Below are 23,814 nucleotides of genomic sequence, written 5' to 3'. Positions count from 1 at the left end.
CGCAAGGTTCTGTGCTGGGGCCCCAGCTGTTTACACTGTACATTAATGATTTAGACGAGGGGATTAAATGTAGTATCTCCAAATTTGCGGATGACACTAAGTTGGGTGGCAGTGTGAGCTGCGAGGAGGATGCTATGAGGCTGCAGAGTGACTTCGATAGGTTAGGTGAGTGCGCAAATGCATGGCAGATGAAGTATAATGTGGATAAATGTGAGGTTATCCACTGTGGTGGTAAAAACAGAGAGGCAGACTATTATCTGAATGGTGACAGATTAGGAAAAGGGGAGGTGCAACGAGACCTGCGTGTCATGGTATATCAGTCATTGAAGGTTGGCATGCAGGTACAGCAGGCGGTTAAGAAAGCAAATGCCATGTTGGCCTTCATAGCGAGGGAATTTGAGTACAGGGGCAGGGAGGTGTTACTACAGTTGTACAGGGCCTTGGTGAGGCCACACCTGGAGTGTTGTGTACAGTTTTGGTCTCCTAACTTGAGGAAGGACGTTCTTGCTATTGAGGGAGTGCAGTGAAGGTTCACCAGACTGATTCCCAGGATGGCGGGACTGACATATCAAGAACGACTGGATCAACTGGGCTTGTATTCACTGGAGTTCAGAAGAATGAGAGGGGATCTCATAGAAATGTTTAAAATTCTGACGGGTTTAGAGAGGTTAGATGCAGGAAGAATGTTCCCAATGTTGGGGAAGTCCAGAACCAGGGGTCACAGTCTAAGGATAAGGGGTAAGCCATTTAGGACCGAGATGAGGAGAAACTTATTCACTCAGAGAGTGGTGAATCTTTGGAATTCTCTACCACAGAAAGTTGATGAGGCCAATTTACTAAATATATTCAAAAAGGAGTTAGATGTAGTCCTTACTACTCGGGGGATCAAGGGGTATGGCGAGAAAGCAGGAATGGGGTACTGAAGTTGCATGTTCAGCCATGAACTCATTGAATAGCGGTGCAGGCTCGAAGGGCTGAATGGCCTACTCCTGCACCTAGTTTCTATGTTTCTATGTTTCTATCTTGCAGATTTCAACAGTTTGTCTGCAGGAACTGGAATCTCAGTGGCCACCTAGCTCGAATGTGCAGGAAGCCTGCAACCAGACTAATATGTGAGGCGGATGGACCAGAAGAGGGTTCTTTGAGGCAGGATGACCTTTGGGGCAAATCGATGGACGCCGAGGTGCAGCGGGTCCATGTGGCGAATATTCACAGTTCATACACCAAAACGCCACCAATGATGTTGAGGGTTTTATTAAACGGTATCCCTGTACGCATGGAGCTGGACACTGGGGCCAGCCAGTCACTCATGGGCGTTCAGCAATTTGAGAAGCTATGGCCACGTAAAGCCAGTAGACCCAAATTAGCACCTGTTGACACACAATTATGGACTTATAGAAAATAAATCATTTCGGTGCTAGGCAGTGCAATGTTGGCTGTCACACACAATGGGCTAGTGAATCGACTACCGCTTTGGATTGGCCCAGGCAATGGTCCCGCACTGTTGGGGAGAAGCTGGTTAGCCGAGATGAACTGGAAATGGGGGGATGTTCACGCAATGTCATCTGTGGAGCGAAGTTTGTGCTCACAAGTCCTACAACAATTCGATTCACTATTCCAACCTGGCGTCGGGACTTTCAAAGGCACTAAAGTAGTGATAACATCACTCCGACGCAAGGCCAGTACACCACAAAGCCAGTATGTGATGTGGGAAAAGATCGAGAACAAACTGGACTGGCTGTTCAGAGAGGGCATCATCTCGCCTGTCGAATTTAGTGACTGGGCGAGCCCCATCATTCCTGTACTAAAAGCGGATGGCTCTGTCAGAATCTATGGCGATTACAAGGCCACCATCAATCGGGTGTCCCTACAAGATCAATACTCGCTCCCGAGAATGGAGGACCTTTTCGCCACGCTGGCAGGCGGCAAGCTGTTTACCAAGTTAGACCTCACTTCAGCCTATATGACCCAGGAACTGGCGACGAATCTAAACTTCTGACCACCATCACCATGCACAAGGGTCTGTTCGTTTATAACAGGTGCCCGTTTGGCATTCGATCAGCGGCCGCGATTTTTCAACGAAACATGGAAAGCCTGCCCAAAATCCATACCTGGAACGATCATATTCCAGGACGACATCCTGGATGGATCCGACTTTTGTATGCCGCCACGGAGTGTCTGATTAAGGTTAACGGGTCCTTGACGGCGCCCCTTCGCTTTAGGAGAGGGGTGCGCCAGGGATGCCCCATGTCCGGCCAGTTATATGCCACCTGCGTGGAGCCTTTCCTGCGCCTCCTGCGGACGAGGTTGACGGGACTGACTCTGTAAGGGCCGGGCGTGGAGGTCGTCCTCTCGGCTTACGCCGATGACGTGCTCCTCGCGGTAGAGGATGCCGCTGACCTGCGGAGGATGGAATGAGTGCCAGGAGATTTACTCGGCCGCATCCTCCGCCAGAATCAACTGGGAGAAATGTTCCGGACTCCTGGTGGGTCAGTGGCAGGTGGACTCCCTGCCGGAGGAACTCAGGCCTTTTGCCTGGAGCACGACCCATCTCCTCTATCTGGGAGTCTACCTTAGCCCTGATGAGGAAGCCTGGCCGGCGAACTGGCAAGAGCTGGAGGCCAAGGTCGCCGCTCGCCTAGGGCGCTAGACAGGACTGCTCCGAGTGCTGTCCTACAGGGGTCGAGCGCTAGTCATAAACCAGCTGGTGGCCGCTATGCTGTGGTACCGGCTGGTCACTTTGACCCCTCCCCCTGCGTTTGTCGCCAGGATACAGAAGAAGCTGGTGGACTTCTTCTGGAACAACAGGAAGCACTGGGTCTCTGCCGCGGTCTTGAGTCTCCCGCTTAGGGAGGGCAGTCAGTCGTTGGTGTGCGTCAGCGCCCAGCTGGCGATTTTCCGTCTTCAGACCCTGCAGAGATACCTTTACGTCGAGCCCCCTCCTAGGTGGCGTGCGCTGGCGATGTATTTCTTCCGCCAGCAGCACGGCCTCAACTACGACACGCAGCTCCTGTTTGTGAGCTTGGGGGGCATCAGGATCGCCTTCCAGGAGCTGCCTGTCTTTTACAAGGAACTCACCAGGGTCTGGAACAAAGTCTCCACCAAGCGCAGCTCTCCACCAGCTGGATTGGCGGCTGTCCTGCAGGAGCCGCTGCTCGGGAATCCGTACCTCCGCGACTGAGGTTTTAGGTGGCAGTCGGACGAGAGGGCTGTGGCTGGTGAGGTGACTCGGGTCAGGGATCTACTCGATGGCGGAGGAGCGGGCTGGATGGCGTCAGACACGCTGGCGCGGCACCTAAATTCGGCCGACGTCCACCGCGCGGCCGATGCCATCGAGTCGCTAAAAACAGCTCTGGGCCCTGACTCCGTTAGGTGTGTCGAGGAGGCTCATGCACGTGGGGTGATCCCATCCGAACTGACCCCTGTCCAGACGGAATTGCTCATCGGCACCAAACCCCGGAACCTCCCTCGGGAGCCGGCGCCTCACAACTTGAGCCGCCTCGAGGAAATCCCCTCCGTGCCTTTCAGTTCCGCGCGGAGGGGTTTCCTGTACGGGCTGCTCCTGCACACTCTCAACCTTGCCATCCTCGTCTGCCATCCGGACACGCCATGGCGTATCATCTTGCCGTCCGGAGGAGGCGAGGGTCCCCGATGGAGTGCACTCTACGCGGGAGTCCTCCCACTATTTATCGGGGACTTGGCCTGGAGGGTGGTGCACGGAGCAGTCCCGTGCAATAAATTTTTAAGTCGGTTCACGGGCTCCCAGGCCGCCTACAATTTCTGCGGTCTGGAAGAGTCCGTGTTCCATGTTTTTATGGAGTGTGCGAGGTTGCAGCCCCTGTTCCATTATTTAAAGGGGCTGCTCCTCAATTTCTGGTTGCACTTCAGTCCCACACTCCTGATCTTTGGCACCCTGTGTGGAGGGGAGCGGGTAGGTCCGAGGGCCTCCTCGTAGGACTGCTCCTGGGCACGGCCAAGGGGGCCATCAGCCGGTCCAGGCAGCGTGCGGTCGAGGGGGTCGTTCAGCCCGACTGCCTGCCTCTCTTCCGCGCGTACATCCGGACCAGGGTGTCCCTGGAGATGGAGCACGAGGTACGCTCGCGGCCTTCCGCGAGAGGTGGGCGCCGGAGGGACTGGAGTGCATTGTCACCCCCGGCAACCAAATTTTTATTTGATTTTATATGTTTTAAAGTTTAATTTGTTTTAATTGCTGGGTTTTAGTGTCCCCCTCCCCTCTTATATGGGGCACTTGTAAAATATAAGATTTTATTGCCCAAAAAAAAATTTAAAAAAACAAAACAAAACAAAAAAAATCCAAATAAAAAACAAAAAGAAAAAGGGCAGTTGAAAAGTGCCTGGAGTGTTCCCCAGATTAGGGGGTACTTGATTTAATGTTAATTACTCCAAAAGAGTTGTGGAGCTGTGGACTGGAGTGCATCTTCACCCCCAGCAACCACATTTTAATTTGATTTTATGTTTTAAAGTTTAATTTGTTTTAATTTCCAGGGTTTTTAGTGTCACCCTCCCCTTTTATAGGGGGCACTTGTAAAATATGTAATTTTAATGCCCTAAAAAAAACACAAAAAAAACCCGACAAAAATACAAAAAAAAACAACAACAAAAAAGAGGGCCGTTAAAAGTGTCTGGAGTGTCCCCCAGATCGGGGGGCACTCGATCTAATGTTTATTTTGTACTCCCCAAAAAGAGTTGTGGAGCTGTTGGAGGCGTGGCCTAATCTTTGGAGCCTGGAGCAGTGAGGGAAGGAGCTTCTGCTTTAGCTCCTGCCTGAAGGCCTGTGCACCCTGAGAACACCCCAGGAAGAGGAGGAAGGGGCTTAATACTACAATTCACCATCCAGAGGGAGAGGAGGAGAGCAGAATTCAACATCTTTACTACTGCTGCAGAGAGTTGGAGAGAGGGGGATAAAGAACAACATCCAGTGTGGAAGGAGGGAGAGCCATTACTATTCTTCAGGTGGGTGCATATTGGTGCACTCCCTAAAGACTTTGTTTTACCGGTGGGGGGAGGAAAGAAGACTATTTCGAGGGCCGAAACATCGCGGGGGTGTGTGTGTGTGTGTGTGCGGAAGTGTGTGTGGGGTTCTTGCTTACAACTCGGCCCCACACACCACTGAAGCACCCTTCCCCATTGCCTGGCCTGGGTTAGCTGGAGCTGCCTGGGTGAAGACATCATCTTCCCCCACCCGAAGACCATCAAAAATACTTTGATTTGTTTACCATCTGGGGGGTGCACCCCAGCAACACCCACCCATCACTGTGAGGGGAGACCTGCCCTCACAGCTTCCCTCTTTCCCACCCCCCTCTCTCTCTCTCTCTGTCACTCTCTCTGTCTCTCCCCTCCCTCTCTGAGAGCCCTTTCCTGCTAATTCAAGACAATTATATTTAACAAGACAACTGAGCAGAGGGAGCAAGGCCCCTCCCCAATCGTTAACCAGGGGAGAGTTGTGCCTCTGTAAGAGCTCCCTCTGCTCAACTTTTAACGAGGCCATTAAGACCTTAAGGCCTGTGACTTTGGGGTGAGTGTAGCCCTTAAAGGGACCCCGTGATGGCGTCCCCATCCACGTCGGTGGCAGGACCAGCAAAGACTTATGTGCAGGCGGCATCCGCATCCACGCCGCCTTCTGCTGCCCTGCCACCATTTAGATTAATTACAAAGAAAAACGGGGTCAAGAGCTACACTCACCCCACTATGACCATTGAGGAGTGCGTGCGGGCGATGGCTGGGGTAGTCGGCCCCTTGGCCATTGTCGCAGCCTCCAAGGTGTCTGGGAAGGCTGTGTTCTTCCAGGGGTCGGAGCGGGCGGTGTCCCTGGCCCTTGAAAAGGGGCTCACGGTGGGCGGGACGTTCCTGCCGGTGGACCCTCTCGAGGCCACCGCGCAGAGGGTCATTCTTTCGAACGTCCCGCCCTTTGTTCCCGCTGAGCTCCTCCTCCCTCACCTACACCAACTGGGGGAGGTAAGGTCAGGGATTAACCCCATACCGCTCGGCCTCAGGGAGAGCAGCCTGCGCCACGTGTTCTCCTTCCGCCGCCAGCTTTTTGTCCGGCTGGCGCGGGAGGAGACGACAGAGGGCACCTTCAGCGTGGTGCACAAGGGGACTTCCTACCGCGTCTTCTGGACGTCGGACGGCGTGCGGTGCCATGCCTGTAGGGAGGTGGGGCACGTTTGCAAGAACTGCTCCGCCTCCAAGGCCGCCAAAACACCGAAGGCGGCCAAGGCTGGCGCCGCCGCCACCCCTCCCCTAGTAGCGTCCGCGTACCGGGAACCGTAGGTGCACGGGCATCGTCGGGGGCCTTTGTCTTCACGGCCTCCGGCGGGGTGGAGGGAGAGAGTCCGGGCGGAAGGAAGGCGCAGAGGAAGACAAGACACCTCGAGGCGGGTCCCCTCAGTGCGCCGGACAGTCTGATCACCGCTGTCACCGGCGAGGGCGGGATGCCCTGAGCCCGTGCCCGAGCCCTTGACCAATACCGCAGAGGGGCTCGGGCGCGGACAAGAAAAGCAAAAGGGGGGAGTGGAGCAGGAGGCCTCGGCAGACATGGAGGTCTCCCTGCCTCCGCGCCCCCCCAGGAAAAAAAGGAGGCACCGCTTCAATGAGGTGGAGGGGGAACAACATCCCTCCGCGGAGGAGTCGGTGCCCGCCGCGTGTCCCGCGTCCCCCACCAGCGCCCCCAACCCGCGCCATAGGTGGGGGGAATCTGTCCCCGGGGAGGGTCAGACAGTCGAGGCTGCCCAGCCTCTGCCTCCCGGGGATGGCGAGGAAGATCTGCCTGTCGTGGGGGGCGCAGGGCTAGTGAAGGAATGCGTTGCCGCCGGGTCGAGCGTCCCGGGGACTGAGGCGGGCGGGGCCAAAAAGGCCGAACCTGAGCCCGCCCAGCCAACAACCAACTTCCCCCGGGACTTGCTCGATCCGGCAGAAACCGAACATTTTAATAATTTTATAGAACCGACACATGCTGGGCCGGGGGTGGCGGCGGGGAGGGGGAAGAACACCAACCCTCGCCCCCAACTTTGGAGCTGGGGGAATTGGAGGACCTGGAGCATTTCTTTGACCAGGTCTCTCCATGTTCCCCGGTCTCTGGGGCGGAGGAGGAACCCCTTCCGCTGCTGCTTCCCGACCCAGCAGCACAAGTAAAAGAGCCCAGTGGGGACTCCTCTGCCGACGATCCTGGGGGTGGGATCGGGGCAGAGCCAGGGCCGGATGGAGCGGCCGGGCCATTTGCCGTACCTCATGCGGTCAACGGACCGGCTGCTGGCGGCGACCTCCCGGAGAGGGACGGGGACTCGGTGGAGGGTGCGGGAGAAGATCTGGAGTCCATCGCCAGTGAGACGGTGGATCTCCTCGTGCCCGCCGCTGAGTCCCCCCTCATTCCTGTAAAGGAGCTCCGGGACTTTATGGTCCAGAGCCAGGGTCGCCGCAACCGAGCCCATCTGGCCCTGGAAAAATGGTCCGAGCCGGCGCTGCTCATCACCATCCGCGCCGCCGCTAAAACCATGGCCGCGGGCGGGCCCTTATCAAAGGCACAAAGCCTTGAGCTGCGCCGGCTCAAAAGGTTCCTCGCTGGGCTGCTGAGGGAGTGGAGGTCAACAAACGACTCCACTCCCCTCCACAATAGGTTAGGTAGAGGTTGCACTATGCTCTAGTCATGAAGATAACCATAGCCAGCCTCAACATCAACGGCGGCAGGGAGGTACGCCGTAGATTTAACAATTTTTCGCTCCTGCGGGAGGGGAAATATGCGGTGTGCTTCCTGCAAGAAACCCACACCGTTCCGGGAGACGAAGCCACGTGGCTCCTGGAATGGCAAGGAGAGGTCCGCATGAGCCACCTCACCGCCACTTCTTGTGGGGTGGCCATCTTGCTGGCCCCGCATTTTCAGCCGGAGATCTTGGGGGTCGAGGAGCCCGTGCCAGGCCGCTTGCTGCACGTAACGGTTCGCCTGGGGGACGTGCCGCTCCATCTCGTGAACGTGTACGCCCCTCAGCCCGGCCCGCAGCAAACGCGCTTCTTTGAAGAGGTGTCCACTCTTCTTGGTTCCGTCGACGTCGGCGACTGCATTGTCCTCGGGGGGGATTTTAATTGCACCCTCGAGGTGAGGGACCGCTCCAGTGCCCCGCAGAGCATGACGGCGATTGAGAAGTTGAGGGACCTGGTCGCGTCCTTAGACTTGGTGGACGTCTGGCGAAATCTCCATCCCGACTCCAGCGCCTTTACTTGGGTGAGGCCTGGAGTAGGATGGTCCAGAATTGACCGCCTTTACGTGTCTCGGGCGTACGTTTCCTGCGTCCCGGCGGCCTCCATGCGGCCGGTGCCGTGTTCGAAACCACCACCTGGTGTTGGCGGAGCTCGCTTCGCTCCGCGCGAGGACGGGGTCCGCGTACTGGCACTTTAACAACCGGCTGCTGGAGGACGTGCGGTTCCAGGACTCGTTCCGTCGATTCTGGTCCGACTGGAGAAGGAAGCAGGGGGGCTTCCCCTCCTTGAGGCTATGGTGGGACGTGGGCAATGCTCACGTCCGTGTCTTCTGTCAAGAGTACGCGAGGGGGTCGACCAAGAGGCGGGCGGCCAGGGTCGGGCGCCTAGAAAAAGAGGTGCTCGACCTGGAGTCCCGTCTCGGTCAAGTGGTCGAGGACCCGGCCCTGCGGACGGTGTACGAAGTGAAGAAGGCCGCGCTGAAGGACCTGCAGTTCGTCGGGTCCCAAGGCGCGTTCGTGAGGTCGCGGATCCGGTTCCTGCAGGATCTGGACCGCGGCTCCCCCTTCTTCTACTCTCTGGAAAAAAGATAGGGTGTCCGTAAGCAGCTCTTGACGCTGCTGGCTGACGACGGCTCTCTCGTCTCGGATCCGGAGGGCATCAACAACAGGGCCCAAGAATATTACGGGGCTCTGTTCTCTCCGGAGCCGTCCAGTGAGGAAGCGCGTAGAGTTTTGTGGGAGGACTTGCCAAAAGTCGGCCCGGAGGGCGCCGAAAATCTGGAAGGTCCGCTAAGCCTGGCGGAGCTGACCGGCGCCCTCGACCGGCTCTCGAGGGGAAAAGCCCTGGGGCTGGACGGTCTGACCATGGAGTTCCACAGGGTGTTCTGGGGGGCGACTACGTGCGGGTCCTGGGGGAAAGTCTGGCGACCGGGGAGATGCCCCTCTCTTGGGGCAGGGCAGTCATCGTCCTGCTGCCTAAGAAGGGCGATCTCTGCCTACTTAAGAACTGGCGCCATGTCTCCCTCCTCAGCACGGACTACAAAATCTTAACCAGGGTGATGTCTGTTCGCCTTGGCGCCGTGCTGGACCACATGATCCACCCCGACCAGTCCTACACAGTCCCGGGCTGGACAATCCACGATAACATCCATCTGGTCCGGGACCTCATCCATCATTCCCAGGAGGCTGGTCTGTCGGTCGCCTTCCTACCCCTCGACCAAGAGAAGGCGTTCGACAGGGTGGATCACGACTATCTGTTCGGAACTCTGCGCGCTTTCTGGTTCGAGACGCATTTCGTCGCCCGGATCTGACTTTTGTACGCCGCCACGGAGTGTCTGATTAAGGTTAACGGGTCCTTGACGGCGCCCCTTCGCTTTAGGAGAGGGGTGCGCCAGGGATGCCCCATGTCCGGCCAGTTATATGCCACCTGCGTGGAGCCTTTCCTGCACCTCTTGCGGACGAGGTTGACGGGACTGACTCTGTAAGGGCTGGGCGTGGAGGTCGTCCTCTCGGCTTATGTCAATGACGTGCTCCTCGCGGTAGAGGATCCCGCTGACCTGCGGAGGATGCGTGAGTGCCAGGAGATTTACTCGGCCGCATCCTCCGCCAGGATCAACTGGGAGAAATGTTCCGGACTCCTGGTGGGTCAGTGGTGGGTGGACTCCCTGCCGGAGGAGCTCAGGCCTTTGCCTGGAGCACGACCCATCTCCTCTATCTGGGAGTCTACCTTAGCCCTGACGAGGAAGCCTGGCCGGCGAACTGGCAAGAGCTGGAGGCCAAGGTCGCCGCTCGCCTAGGGCGCTGGACAGGACTGCTCCGAGTGCTGTCCTACAGGGGTCGAGCGCTAGCCATAAACCAGCTGGTGGCCGCTATGCTGTGGTACCGGCTGGTCACTTTGACCCCTCCCCCTGTGTTTGTCGCCAAGATACAGAAGAAGCTGGTGGACTTCTTCTGGAACAACAGGAAGCACTGGGTCTCTGCCGCTTAGGGAGGGCGGTCAGTCGTTGGTGTGCGTCAGCACCCAGCTAGCGACTTTCTGTCTTCAGACCCCGCAGAGATACCTTTACGTCGAGCCCCCTCCTAAGTGGCGTGCGCTGGTGACGTATTTCTTCCGCCAGCAGCACAGCCTCAACTACGACACGCAGCTCCTGTTTGTGAGCTTGGGGGGGGCGTCAGGACCAGCGTCCAGGAGCTGCCTGTCTTTTACAAGGAACTCACCAGGGTCTGGAACAAAGTCTCCACCAAGCGCAGCTCTCCACCGGCTGGATTGGCGGCTGTCCTGCAGGAGCCGCTGCTCGGGAATCCGTACCTCCACGACCGAGGTTTTAGGTGGCAGTTGGACGAGAGGGCTGTGGCTGGCGAGGTGACCAGGGTCAGGGACCTGCTCGATGGCGGAGGAGCGGATTGGATGGCACCAGACATGCTGGCACGGTGCCTAAATTTGGACGACGTCCGCCGCGCGACCGATGCCATCGAGTCGCTAAAAACTGTTCTGGGCCCTGACTCCGTTAGGTGCATCGAGGAGGCTCAAGCACGTGGGGTGATCCCGTCCGAACTGACCCCCATCCGGACGGAATTCCTCATCGGCGCCAAACCCCGGAACCTCCCTCGGGAGCCGGCACCTCACAACTTGAGCCGTCTCGGGGAAATCCCCTCCGTGCCTTTCAGTTCCGCGCGGAGGAGTTTCCTGTACGGGCTGATCCTGCACACTCACAACCTTGCCATCCTCGTCTGCCATCCGGACACGCCATGGCGTACCATCTTGCCGTCCGGAGGAGGCGGGGGTCCCCGATGGAGTGCACTCTACGCGGGAGTCCTCTCATTATTTATCAGGGACTTGGCCTGGAGGGTGGTGCACGGAGCAGTCCCGTGCAATAAATTTTTAAGTCGGTTCACGGGCTCCCAGGCCGCTTGCAATTTCTGTGGTCTGGAAGAGTCCGTGTTCCATGTTTTTATGGAGTGTGCGAGGTTGCAACCCCTGTTCCATTATTTAAAGGGGCTGCTCCTCAATTTCTGGCTGCACTTCAGTCCCACACTCCTGATCTTTGGGCACCCTGTGCGGAGGGGAGCGGGTAGGTCCGAGGGCCTCCTCGTAGGGCTGCTCCTGTGCCTGGCCAAGGGGGCCATCAGCCGGTCCAGGCAGCGGGCGGTCGAGGGGGTCGTTCAGCCTGACTGCCTGCCTCTCTTCCGCGCGTACATCCGGGCCTGGGTGTCCTTAGAGATGGAGCACGCGGTGTCCACCGGTACGCTTGCGGCCTTCTGCGAGAGGTGGGCACCGGAGGGACTGGAGTGCATTATTACCCCCGGCAACCAAATTTTAATTTGATTTTATATGTTTTAAAGTTTAATTTGTTTTAAATGCCGGTTTTAGTATCCCCCTCCCCTTTTATAGGGGGCACTTGTAAAATATATGGTTTTAATGCCCCCCAAAGAAAATCACAAAAAAAACACAAAAAAAATTTTTAAAAAATAAAGGGGCAGTTAAAAGTGTCTGGAGTTTCCCCCAGTTCGGGGGGGGCACTTGATCTCATGTTTATTTTGTCCCCCCAGAAGAGTTGTGGAGCTGTTGAACATATTTCTTCCGTCAGCAGTACAGCCTCAATTCCGACATGCAGCACCCGTTTCTGAACCTGGGAGGCATCTGGACCGCCATGTGGGGGCTGCCTGTCTTTTCCCAGGAACTCATCAGGGTCTGGAATAGTCGTCACCAAACGCAGTTTTCCCCCGTATGCAGTGGCAGCTGTCCTGCAGGAGCTGCTGCTCAGGAATCCGTACCTCCACGACCAAGGTGGCAGGTGGACGGGATGGCTCTGGCTGGCGAGGTGACCGGGGTCAGGGACCTGCTCAATGGCGGAGGAGCAGGCTGGATGGCGCCAGACAAGCTGGCACAGCGCTTATCCTGGGCCGATGTCCGGCGCGCGGCCAATGCCATCGAGTCGCTAAAAACAGCTTTGGGCCCTGACTCCGCTAGGTGTGTCGAGGAGGCTCAAGCACGTGGGGAGATCCCGTCCGAACTGACCCCCATCCGGACGGAATTCCACATCGACGCCAAGCCCCGAAACCTCCCTCGGGAGCTGGCGCCTCACAACTTGAGCCTCTTCGGGGAAATCCCCTCCGTGCCTTTCAGTTCTGCGCGGAGGGGATTCCTGTACGGGCTGCCATCCTCGTCTGCTGTCCGGACACGCCATGGTGCACCATCTTGCCGTCCAGAGGAGACGGGGGTTCCCAATGGAGTGCACTCTATGCAGGAGTCCTCCCACTATTTATTGGGGACTTGGCCTGGAGGGTGTTGCACGCAGCAGTCCCATGCAATAAGTTTTTAAGTCGGTTCACGGGCTCCCAGACCGCCTGCAATTTCTGCGGTCTGGAGGAGTCCGTGTTCCACGTTTTTATTGAATGTCGATGGTTGCAGCCCCTCTTCCATTATTTGAAGGGGCTGCTCCTCAAATTCTGGTTACACTTCAGTCCCACACTCCTGATCTTTGGGCACCCTGTGCGGAGGGGAGCGGGTAGGTCCGAGGGCCTCCTCGTAGGACTGCTCCTGGGCACGGCCAAGGGGGCCATCAGCCGGTCCAGGCAGCGGGCGGTTGAGGGGGTCGTTCAGCCCGACGGCCTGCCTCTCTTCCACGATTACATCCGAGCTAAGGTGTCCGTGGTGATGGAGCACACGGTGTCCATCGGTACGCTCGCGGCCTTCCGTGAGAGGTGTGCGCCGGAGTGCATCATCACCCCCGGCAACCAAATTTTAATTTGAACCATGTCTAAAGTTTAATTTGTTTAAGTTTGTCAGTTTGTGTGCCCCCCCGCCCCTGCCTTTTAGCCAGGGGGCACTTGTATAATTTGTGTTTTTGGTGCCCTCAAATAAAAGCAAGGGGGCACTTGAAACATTTTTGGAGTGTGACCCCCCACCCCGCCTTTAGTTAGGGGGCACTTGATGAATGTTTACAACAAAATAGTTATTGAGCTGTTGAACATATTTCTTCCGCCAGCAGTACTGCCTCAATTATGACACGCAGCTCCCGTTTCTGAGACTGGGAGGCGTCCGGACCGCCATGTGGGCTTTTATCAGGAACTCATCAGGGTCTGGAATGAAGTCGCCACTAAGCAGTTCTCCCCATCTAGAGTGGCGGCTGTCCTGGAGCGGCTGTTCAGGAATCCATACCTCCATGACCGCGGTTTTAGATGGCAGGTGGACGAGGGGGCTGTGTTTGGCAAGGTGACCAGGGTCAGGGACCTGCTCGATGGCGGAGGAGCGGGCTGGATGGCGCCAGAGGAGCTGGCATGGCGCCTATCCTGGGGCGACGTCCGGCGCGTGGCCGATGCCATCGAGTCGCTAAAAACAGGCCCTGACTCCGTTCGGTGTGTCGTGGAGGCTCAAGCACGTAGGGAGATCCCGTCCGAACTGACCCCTGTCCGGACGTAATTTCTCATCGGCGCCAAGCCTCGAAATGTCCCTTGGGAGTCAGCGCCTCACAACTTGAGCCACCTCCGGGAAATCCCCTCCGTGCCTTTCAGTTCTGCGCGGAGGCGATTCCTGCTCTTGCACACTCTCCACTTTGCCATCCTCGTCTGCCATCCGGACACGCACCATCTTGCCGTCCGGAGCAGGCGGGGATCCCCAATGGAGTGCACTCTATGCGGGAGTCCTCCCACTATTTATTGGGGACTTGGCCTGGAGGGTGTTACATGGAACAGTCCCCTGCAATAGGTTTTTAATTTGGTTCACGGACTCCCAGGCCGCCTTTAATTTCTGCGGTCTGGAGGAGACCGTGTTCCATGTGTATGTGCAATGTGTGAGGGGCTGCTGCTCAAATTCTGGCTGCACTTCAGTCCCACACTCCTGATCTTTGGGCACCCTGTGCGGAGGAGAGTGGGCAGGTCGGAAGGCCTCCCCGTAGGACTGCTCCTGGGCATGGCCAAAGTGGTCAGGCAGCGGGAGGTCGAGGAGGCCATTCAGCCCGACTGCCTGCCTCTCCTCCGCAGCTACATCTGAGCCAGGGTGTGCCTGGAGATGGAGCACGCGGTGTCCACCAGTATGCTCGCAGCCTTCCGCGAGAGGTGGGCACCGGAGGGACTGGAGTGCATCATCACCCCCGGCAACCAAATTTTAATTTGACCAAAGTTGAAAAAGTTTAATTTGTTTAATTTGTCGGTTTAATGCCCCCTTAATAAGGGTGCACTTGTTACTTTAAAATAGTTGTAGAGCTGTTGAGTTGGGAGTGGCTTAGCCAGTCATGTGATGTTCACAAGTCTCACTAAAACCCCAGCCAGTTGGGTTCAGGGGATCCACGATGAGGCAGGTGGTTGTGAGCCTGGTAGATGAACTCGTAATGTGCAGTGTGATTGTTGAACCTTTGATAATAAACCAACTAGTTCTTAACAGTCATGTGTTGCTATGAATTCTTAAGTAAAGAACCCTTGAAACAAATATATTACAGACATAAGACAGTTTAGAATTACAGGCCAACATAGGGAGGCAAGGCGACGTGGTCCAGACCAATCATTCCTCCAATTGTAACTTCCTGCTTCTGGAAAAGTGTCTCCAGATGTCATAACCATAAACTTAAAAGAGGATGGGTGAAAAGACAGTTTCAATTTAACTACTTTACAAAGAGGACGTTGCATGCATGGAATGAACTGCTGGAGGCCGTGGGTTTGGGGGGCACTGCCAAAGGAGTCTTGTCAAGTTGCTGCTGTGCATCTTATCGCTAGTACACACTGCAGCCACGGTGCAGCACTGGTGGAAGGCGTGTATGCTTACTCTAGTAACGAGGTGCGTGGGATATTTGCTCCGCAGATGGACCACAATGGTCTTTCCTTTTCTGTGCATTTCTATGACTAAAATGAAAAAGAAAGACTTGGATTTATATAGCGCCTTTCACAACCACCGTCCCAAAGCGCTTTACAGCCAGTGAAGTACTTCTTTACAGTGTAGTCACTGTTGTAATGTGTGGAAATGCAGCAGCCAATTTGCGCACAAGCCAGCTCCCACAAACAGCAATGTGATAATGACCAAAATAAACAGTTTTTGTCATGTTGTTTGAGGGATAAATATTGGCCAGGACACCGGGGATAACTCCAATACAAATTTAACATCAAAAGTTGGAGCTAAGTGGTACGTGTGGAAATGAGTATGATAAAATTGAAGAGAAACCATCATGTTTTCTGATCACTGTGCCAGGAATCTACAAAATGACCTCCAAGGTTAGGTGCCATCTACTGGATGCATATGCAATTACATCTTAAACGTTGCAGGTAACACTGTGGGAGTATGAATACTGTTTTCATTTATACAACGTGTATTAGAATGCATCATAGACTGAGATGATAGAAGCATCCTCTCTCTGCAGCTGTTAACAGTCCTAACAGAACTGAATTTAAAGAATGCTCCATTCCGGATTTCAGTGCCGTGAGTCCGCAGCATGAAATTGGCTATAATTTAGCACTAATTATACATTACCATTTTCAGGAATTACAAAGGCTATAAGATATGGGAAATGGAAAATTTAATTTGCGCAGCAGGTAATGCTTACTGGAGGTTGCAATTAAAGCACATTGTTGGAGCAGCAGAGTTGGAAATTTGACCTGCACCTGTATTGGGCCTCTCCTTGGCTTTGAAGTACCTTTGACAATGAAAAGAGATTCCTTTAACCTGATGTGACAATCGTAATTTGAGTTGCCCCTGTTTTGAAGAGACTGGTAATTGAGGGCATATGAGTTACTGTTTCCCACCTTTTACCAGCCTGGGACAAACAGGACAATGACAAGGGATGCACAAAGTGACGGATAAGCATTCCACGGCCAGATAAAAACATGCAATAACATAGAATAAATGAGCATTACTTTGCATTGGTTCAGAGGAATTTGGCTGCTCGATATCTTCTGGTCGCCACGACTGAGCACGGCAGAACTAAACAGAAACAAAGAAGATTACAGGTTCTCTGTAAAATGGGAGGGGCTGAAGGGTTGTCTGCAAAATATATGAACAGAAATAAGTTCTAATTCCCCGAGGCCGTGAGTGAGGCCTGTGGAATCAGGCAGGTAAGTGTCAGAGTATTTGGCATGGAACTCCCAATTCCATGGGAGGCACCGTTTCTGAAGCAGCGTTGCCTGCATGAACTGGCCTCAGTCGACCCGGTGCATTATTTAAAAAAAAAAATGCAAATTGGTCCCAGGATGAATTCCATGTGTTCTTCTACAGGACAGCTCAGAATTTGCTGACTGCCTGCTGACGTCCTCGACCAGGCCAACATACCCAGCATTGAAGCACTGACCACACTCCATCAGCTCCGCTGGGCAGGCCATATTGTCCTCATGACAGACACAAGACTCTCAAAGCAAGTGCTCTACTCGGAGCTCCTTCACGGCAAACAAGCCAAAGGTGGCCAGCGGAAACGCTACAAGGACACCTTCAAAGCCTCCCTGATAAAGTGTGACATCCCCACTGACACCTGGGAGTCCCTGGCCATAGACCGCCCTAAGTGGAGGAAGTGCATCCGAGAGGGCGCTGAGCACCTCGAGTCTCATTGCCGAGAGCATGCAGAAAACAGTGCAGGAAGCGGAAAGAGTGTGCGGCAAACCAGTCCCACCCACCCCTTCCCTCAATGACTATCTGTCCCACCTGTGACAGGGACTGCGGCTCTCATATTGGACTGTTCAGTCACCAAAGAACTCACTTCAGGAGTGGAAGCAAGTCTTCCTCGATTCCGAGGGACTGTCTATGATGGGATGATGATGGTATAAAACAGCCACTGCAAATTCTTCAGCTTGTTCATCCAATCATAAAGCACGGAAGGAGGCCATTCAGCCCATTATGTCTGTGCCAGTTCATTGAAAGAGCAACCTAATTGGTCCCACTCACCTGATCTTGCCCCATTATCCTGCAAATTTTTCCTTTTCAAGTATATATCCAATTCCCTTTTGAATCTGCTTCCACAACCATTCCAGGCAGTCACAATAAATGACTATAAAAAAATTCTCATCTCACTTCTGATTATTTTGCCCATTACCTTAAATCTGTCTCCTCTGGTTACTGGCCCTCCTGTCAGTGGAAACAGCTTTTCCTTATTTACTCTATCAAAACCCTTCATAATTTGAGCACCTCTATTGAATCACACCTTTATATTCTCTGCTCTAAGGAGAACAATCCCAGACTTTCTAGTCTCTCATCTTCCCTCTCTTCAATCCAGAACGCCACCACTCAAAGTTATTTTTTTTTAATCATTCACGGGATTTGAGTGTCGCTGGCAAGGCCAGCATTTCTTGCCCATCCTTAATTGCCCTTGAGAAGGTGGTGGTGAGCCGCCTTCTTGAACCGCTGCAGTCCGTGTGGTGAAGGCACTCCCACAGTGCTGTTAGGGAGGGAGTTCCAGGATTTTGACACAGCAATGATAAAGGAACAATTAAATATTTCCAAATCAGAGTGGTGTGTAACTTGGAGGGGAACTTGCAGGTGATGGTGTTCCCATGCGCCTATTGCCCTTGTCCTTCTTGGTGGTAGAGGTCGCGGGTTTGGGAGATGTTGTTGAACAAGCCTTGGAGAGTTGCTGCAGTGCATCTTGTGGATGGTGCACACTGCAGCCATGGTATGCCAGTAGTGGGGGGAGTGATGGATGGGGTGCCGATCAAGCGGGTGGCTCTGTCCTGGATTGTGGTGAGCTTCTTGAGTGTTGTTGGAGCTGCACTCATCCAGGCAAGTGGAGAGTATTCCATCGCACTCCTGTGCCTTGTAGGTGGAGGGAAAGCTTTGGGGAGTCAGGAGGTGAGACACTAGACGCAGAATATCCAGTCTTCGACCTGCTCTTGTGGCTACAGAATTTACGTTGCTAATCCAGTTAAGTTCCTGATCAACAGTGACCTCTGGGATGTTGATGGTAGGGGATTCAGCGATAGTAATGCCGTTGAATATCAAGAAGCAGTGGCTAGATTCTCGCTTGTTGGAGATAGTCATTGCCTGGCACTTGTGCGGTGCGAATGTTACTTGTTGTTTATCAGCCCAAGCCTGAATGTAGTCCAGGTCTTGCTGCATGGACTGCTCCATTTTCTGAGGAGTTGCGAATGGAACTGAACACTGTGTGCAGTCATCAGCGAACATCCCCACTTCTGACCTTATGATGGAGGGAAGGTCATTGATGAAGCAGCTGAAGATGGTTGGGCCTAGGACATTGCCCTGAGGAACTCCTGCAATAATATCCTGGGACTGAGATGATTGAACTCCAACAACCACAACCATCTTCCTTTGTGCTAGTTCTGAAGTACAAGTCTTCAGCAGGACAGCGGTGATATTGTCAGTGCCCATAGCCTTTGTTGTATCTAATGCACTCAGCCATTTCTTGATATCACGTGGAGTAAATCGAATTGGCTGAAGACTGGCTTCTGTGATTGTGGGGATCTCATGAGGAGGCTGATATGGATTGTTCACTCGGCTCTTCTGGCTAAAGGTGGTTGCAAACCCTTCAGCCTTGTCTTTTGCATTCACCTGCTGAGCTGCGCCATCATCGAGGATGGAGATATTCATGGGGCCTCCTCCTCCCGTTAGTTGTTTAATTGTCCACCACTGTAATGTCTATAAGCTTGTAATGTTTGTAGCTCCACACTGTGGATGTGGACGTATTGTGCACTGCAATTGCAGAGTTAATCATTAAACAGAACCAGGCAGATTTCTGGAGGCTTCCGAGAGAGCTGCCTGCCATGTTAGGAGCTGTATGTGCTGTGCTCTGTGAAGATATCACAACCACCATTCACGACTGGATGTGGCAGAACTGCAGAGCTTTGATCTGATCCGTTGATTGTGGGATCGCTTCGCTCTGTCTATAGCATGCTGCATTCGCAGTTTCGCATGCATGTTGCCCTGTTTGTGAAGGTTGTACTTTGCCTGCTGGTTGTGACTTGAAAACATTATTTGCTTACTGCATTTCAGTACCTGTACTCTTATTCAGTATTCTTGTGCCCCCAGTGGCAACTGTCAGTTGTAACCACAGTGCTCAGCCCTGGCATTCCATTGGGACGGCCAGTGTGTGCTGGATTTGGAGGAGGAAGACGGATTCCTGCAGAATGAAGAGATGCTGGTGACCTCTGACCTGCGACACAAGCTACTTTGTGCATTTCAGAAGAGACCTGTCTTCGCTGTGCATGATTTAGCAGAGAGGCAGTCATCGAGTTGTACTATATACTGCAACGAGAACACTGAGGGGTGGCCCGGTAGAGGTCTTCAAGATCATGTAAGTGTTTGATAGGGTAGACATAGAGAAGATGTTTTCACTTGCGGGCGAGCCCAGAACTAGGGCGGCGAGGTCGGGGCGAAGGAACGGCGAGAGATCATGGAGTGACATGATCGAGGCCCAGAAGAGGCAATGGCCCAGGGGCAGCACGGGCCAGCCCACACTGTGACATGTGTGCGCACTAGATCTGTGCAGCAGAGCTGAGTAAAAATCCACGCACAGGCATCTTCCACCCTTCAATATGTAGTACGGGACCTGGAATATTAGGTCCTTCACTGAAACACCTGTGAACTCACCCTTTTTGGTGTGGAAGCAAGTCATCCTCGATACAAGGGAGCGCCGAAGAAGAAGATACTGCAAACATACGAAACATACCAGCTGGTCCATCAAGCCTGCCACACACCATGGTGGCCAGAGCACCATGCTGACTAAACACTTCCTTCCTCCCCCGCCACTCTCTCCTTTGGACCTTCTCTTAAAGGCAGTGCTTGTGTCCCTCCATGAACGACATTCTTCTGTAGGACACTGGCCCTATTACAATCTGATGACCTAAGCCCCACCCTTGTCTTCATTACCATCCTTTCATTTTAGCCCCAGCATCAACATTCATATGTGCTGAAAATCATCCTCAAACTTTCTAAACAAAGCAAAAGTCTTTTATTCCCCGTCTCCACATCGAGCCCTGCATTTATATTTGCTTTTCGTAGCTTTCCCTCGGAAATTGTAGAATGTATATTGTTTGCTTCTCAATGTCACGCTCTTTCCAATTGCCATTTCAAAGGGAAGAACAAATGAAGAACAATTGCCTACGTTGCTGTTCCTTACTGGGAGCCTTGTGTCTCGCCCGTGGTGAATGGCCTGTTTCTGCTGGGTCATAAATTGGCTCTGCTACTACTGCATCTGGCTGGCTGCTCCTATCCTCCACTTCTGTAGTCCTCTGAGGGTGCTGGCTGGGAGGGGCTAATGCGTTCTCACCCTGAGAGGTGAAGCCTTCATCCAACTTGCCTCCTGTTGTACCTCCGCTGCTGGCTGGCCGTTGTGGACAAGCAGGGATCTCGTTGGCCTGATGCCTGAAGCCTGCCATCAAGAAGGTCTCAAATCAATCCCCTCGTCTCAGGAGCAAGAATATCATTTAAACTGAAGCTCAAGGTCTCCACAACAGCAGACACAATGTTGGTGATCAAAACTGCATTGCTTGGGAGCTCCATTCCTGGACCTCCGTCCCTGGGAGCTCTGTCCCTGGGACCTCTATCCTTGGGAGCTCTGTCCCTGGACAGAGCTCCATCCCTGGAGCTCTGATCCTGAGAGCTCCGTCCCGGGGAGCTCTGTCCTTGTCAACTCTCCTGCAGGATGCTCTGGAGTTGCCACTTGTTTTATGGTGCTGTACGGGTCCTGAAACCATCTTGTTTGCCTTCAGAGATGTTGAAGCAAAACTGCTGCATTTCTCCATTATTCCAAGCAGGGATTTCTGAAGATTCTCAAAGGAAGAGCTTCCGCTGATTTATGAGTGCAGCTCACGATACAACTGCTATAAGTTGTAATCCATGGGTCCAGCAGAAGCTGTCCATCTGGCCCTAACCCCTTCCCCAAGTTGCTGCATATCTGCTGCCACCTTTAACTGCTCATCCTCGCTGGTGCTTGCTGCTCGACCTTGTGATTTCCCTATCTGATCCCCCCCCAAATTAGCATTGGGTTGAGTGGTTAAAGTATTTGATGGGTGCTGATGGTTCCTTCCTGGAGCCAGCATTCTCACCTTGGGAGAGCCCTACATGAAGAAAAATGAAGAAGTCAGCATAGAAAATATAGTCAAAAGCTCTGCGCACAGAACACTTTGCTGGCTATCACCCAAAAAATGGGCGATGTCCCAGCCTTGGCGATGTGTCAGCCTTCACGACCGCTGGAACATCACCCATTTTTTGGATCGCAACTTTCGGCTCAGCGATAGCCCAGCAATGTGGAAGGCAAAGCTTTCCCTAGCAATGGCCTTCTGCGCATGCGTTATTTTTTGGTAAACAGGTTTTCTCGCGTTTTGGGAGGTCAGGGGTCATTTACACATGCGCAGAAGCCAAAGAGACGGGGAGAGAGGATACAGAGAGAGGAGGAAAGCAGAAAGCATAGTAAAGACAAAGATAAGAAAGAAAAGAGATAAAAAGACATAAAAATATAACATGTCCTCATCTGACAGTGATGTGGGAGGGTGGAGGAGCGGAGATGGAGGGCAAAGCCGTTTTCGGATGAGGCCAACGAGGCCCTATCCAGGAGGTGCACTCCCGGTGGGCCCAATTAACCTGGGGTGGGAAACCTCCACCCCGGGTCTACAGAAAGTACTGGGCCGAGATGGCGGATGTCATCTCCTTAGCGTCCCACGCGGAGAGGAGGCCCGACCAGTGCTGGAAGCACTGGAGCAGTCTTGTTTCTTCGGCAAGAGTAAGTATAGATTTTACATTGTAACGGTGCAAATTGTATTTATAATTATAATAGTAAATATACTGGATTGAATTTAATTTTGTTTTTCTTACATACATATATATTCCCTGCTAAGATCTGGACAGGGCTATGAACCTGTGCCCTTTTTAAGTCTCTCTGGCTGCTATCACTTACACAGGGACTCAGCATGGACTGGGGGAGAGCTGCTCTTGTTCACTGTCAGCCCTGGGACACTTTGGGACATTAGCTCCTGTCATTGCCGACTTCAGTGGAGATTGTAGTACAGAGAGATGTATGTGTCAAGCTGTAGCTCCTAAACACGCCGATCTTTGTCAAAGCCGTGCATGAATTGTGGATACCAACCCTATTTGCATGGAATGTTTGAAACTGTTATCTTTCCATGATATTACCGAATCAATTAACTTATGCCATGCTCTTTTCACATTCGCAGAGGAAGATATCTAACAAGATATCAGAGCAGAGGCGCACTGGAGGGGGCCCTGCCCAGCTATCACAACTAACTGACCTCGAGGAATGTGCGGCGGCACTTGTGGGCACCCACAGTCGCTCGGCCACCCCCGTGGTGTTGCAGAACCCTTCCATGCATCATGTGAGTAATGTATCAAGCAGTTTTAAAGTAATGTGATGTCATTTAATTATAATACAATATAGCAATGATGTCATGTTATGCATGCAGCCTCTGTGCTACTCTCAGGTTGACAACATAAGAAATAGGAGCAGGAGCAGGCCATCTGACTATCTGTCCCCTTCTCTGTCCGCTCCCCATGAACCCTCACTCCCTTATCATTCTGTCTATTCCGACTGATCCAGCCTCCACAGCTCTCTGGGGCAGTGAATTCCACATAGATGTACTACCATATGTACTACCACATGATGCATTAATATGTAACGTCTCTCGGTCACATTTATTGTAGTAGTGCTGCTCCTTCTACATATGTCAGTGCAGCACAAGAATCCATTCTGTTCTAATAAGTCCAATAAGCTCAATTGTGTTTTGCAGGTCAACCAGCTCCAGAGGCGCAAAGGGAGGCCGCGCCTGCCCCTGCCCCATTGCAGGTATCATTCACCACGGGTGGTGAAGAGAAGGAGTTGTCCGACCCAGAGGAGGAAGATGTTATGGAAATGGAGGAGGATGCCCCTTTCATCCCTCCGCTCGTGGAACCTGTGGCCACTTTGTCGATTTCGACGGAAGAGGTAGCGGGACCAAGCAGCGTGCAGCCAGTGACGCCAAGGCGTTTTACAGTGCACACGCTGACCCCACAGAGGTTGGGTCAGCGAGGTCAGCACACGCCTCCTCTGGCCAATCGGATCGAGGGCTTGATCACACTGTGTGAAGAGACTGTCACGATTAGTCGCGAGCATCTCCAGGCGTTGGTGGTTTTCACGAGAGTCATGTCCCAGGTTGTGCTGTGCAAGCGGAGGTTTTGCAGCAGACGTTCTTGGAGATGCATGCGCAGACCGCCTCCACCGATGCCTTGCGCGGGACACATCACCGAACCCCGCTGTCACACACACCACCAGCACCAGCACACAAGCGAGTCAGGAGGAAGCACTTCCTTCTGACTCAGAAGGCGATGCCCCAGCTTCATCTTCCCCTCCAATACCCCCTCTCAACAGGCGATCGCGGTACCATCACCCCCACCATGGCAGGAAGTCTTGCCGTTGACCGCTACACGCCAGACTCGTCTTGGTACCTGGGGACCAAAACGGGGTGGGGTTAAGATGCAGGGGAGGCGTACAGGATCTGGAGGGAAACGTAGCCACAGATAGGGAGGGGGGTGTTTTATTGTTGTTATTGCTATTGTTGTATTGACAAACACTAGCTCTGTCAAGCCCGTGTGGTGGCTGATGTGCAACGGTCACCACACATTAAAAAAATCCACGCACAGGCATCTTCCACCCCCACCAACAGGAGTTCCGGACTGGAATATCGG

The 23,814-nt window shown here is 53.6% G+C and overlaps 1 long non-coding RNA gene across 1 annotated transcript in view; it reads left to right on the top strand.

Annotated features, from left to right (window-relative positions):
- LOC139233675 (uncharacterized) overlaps window positions 1-22,354 on the top strand; it is a 54,622-nt gene extending 32,268 nt beyond the window's left edge. The window contains exon 3 of the long non-coding RNA XR_011588197.1: window positions 22,311-22,354. This is a non-coding gene — a long non-coding RNA (uncharacterized lncRNA). The remainder of the gene's footprint in view (window positions 1-22,310) is intronic.
- Window positions 22,355-23,814: the final 1,460 nt, after the last annotated feature.

Source organism: Pristiophorus japonicus, chromosome 21 (assembly GCF_044704955.1).
Source record: "Pristiophorus japonicus isolate sPriJap1 chromosome 21, sPriJap1.hap1, whole genome shotgun sequence".
Taxonomy (NCBI): domain Eukaryota; kingdom Metazoa; phylum Chordata; class Chondrichthyes; family Pristiophoridae; genus Pristiophorus; species Pristiophorus japonicus.
This window is presented reverse-complemented; position numbering and strand designations above follow the sequence as displayed.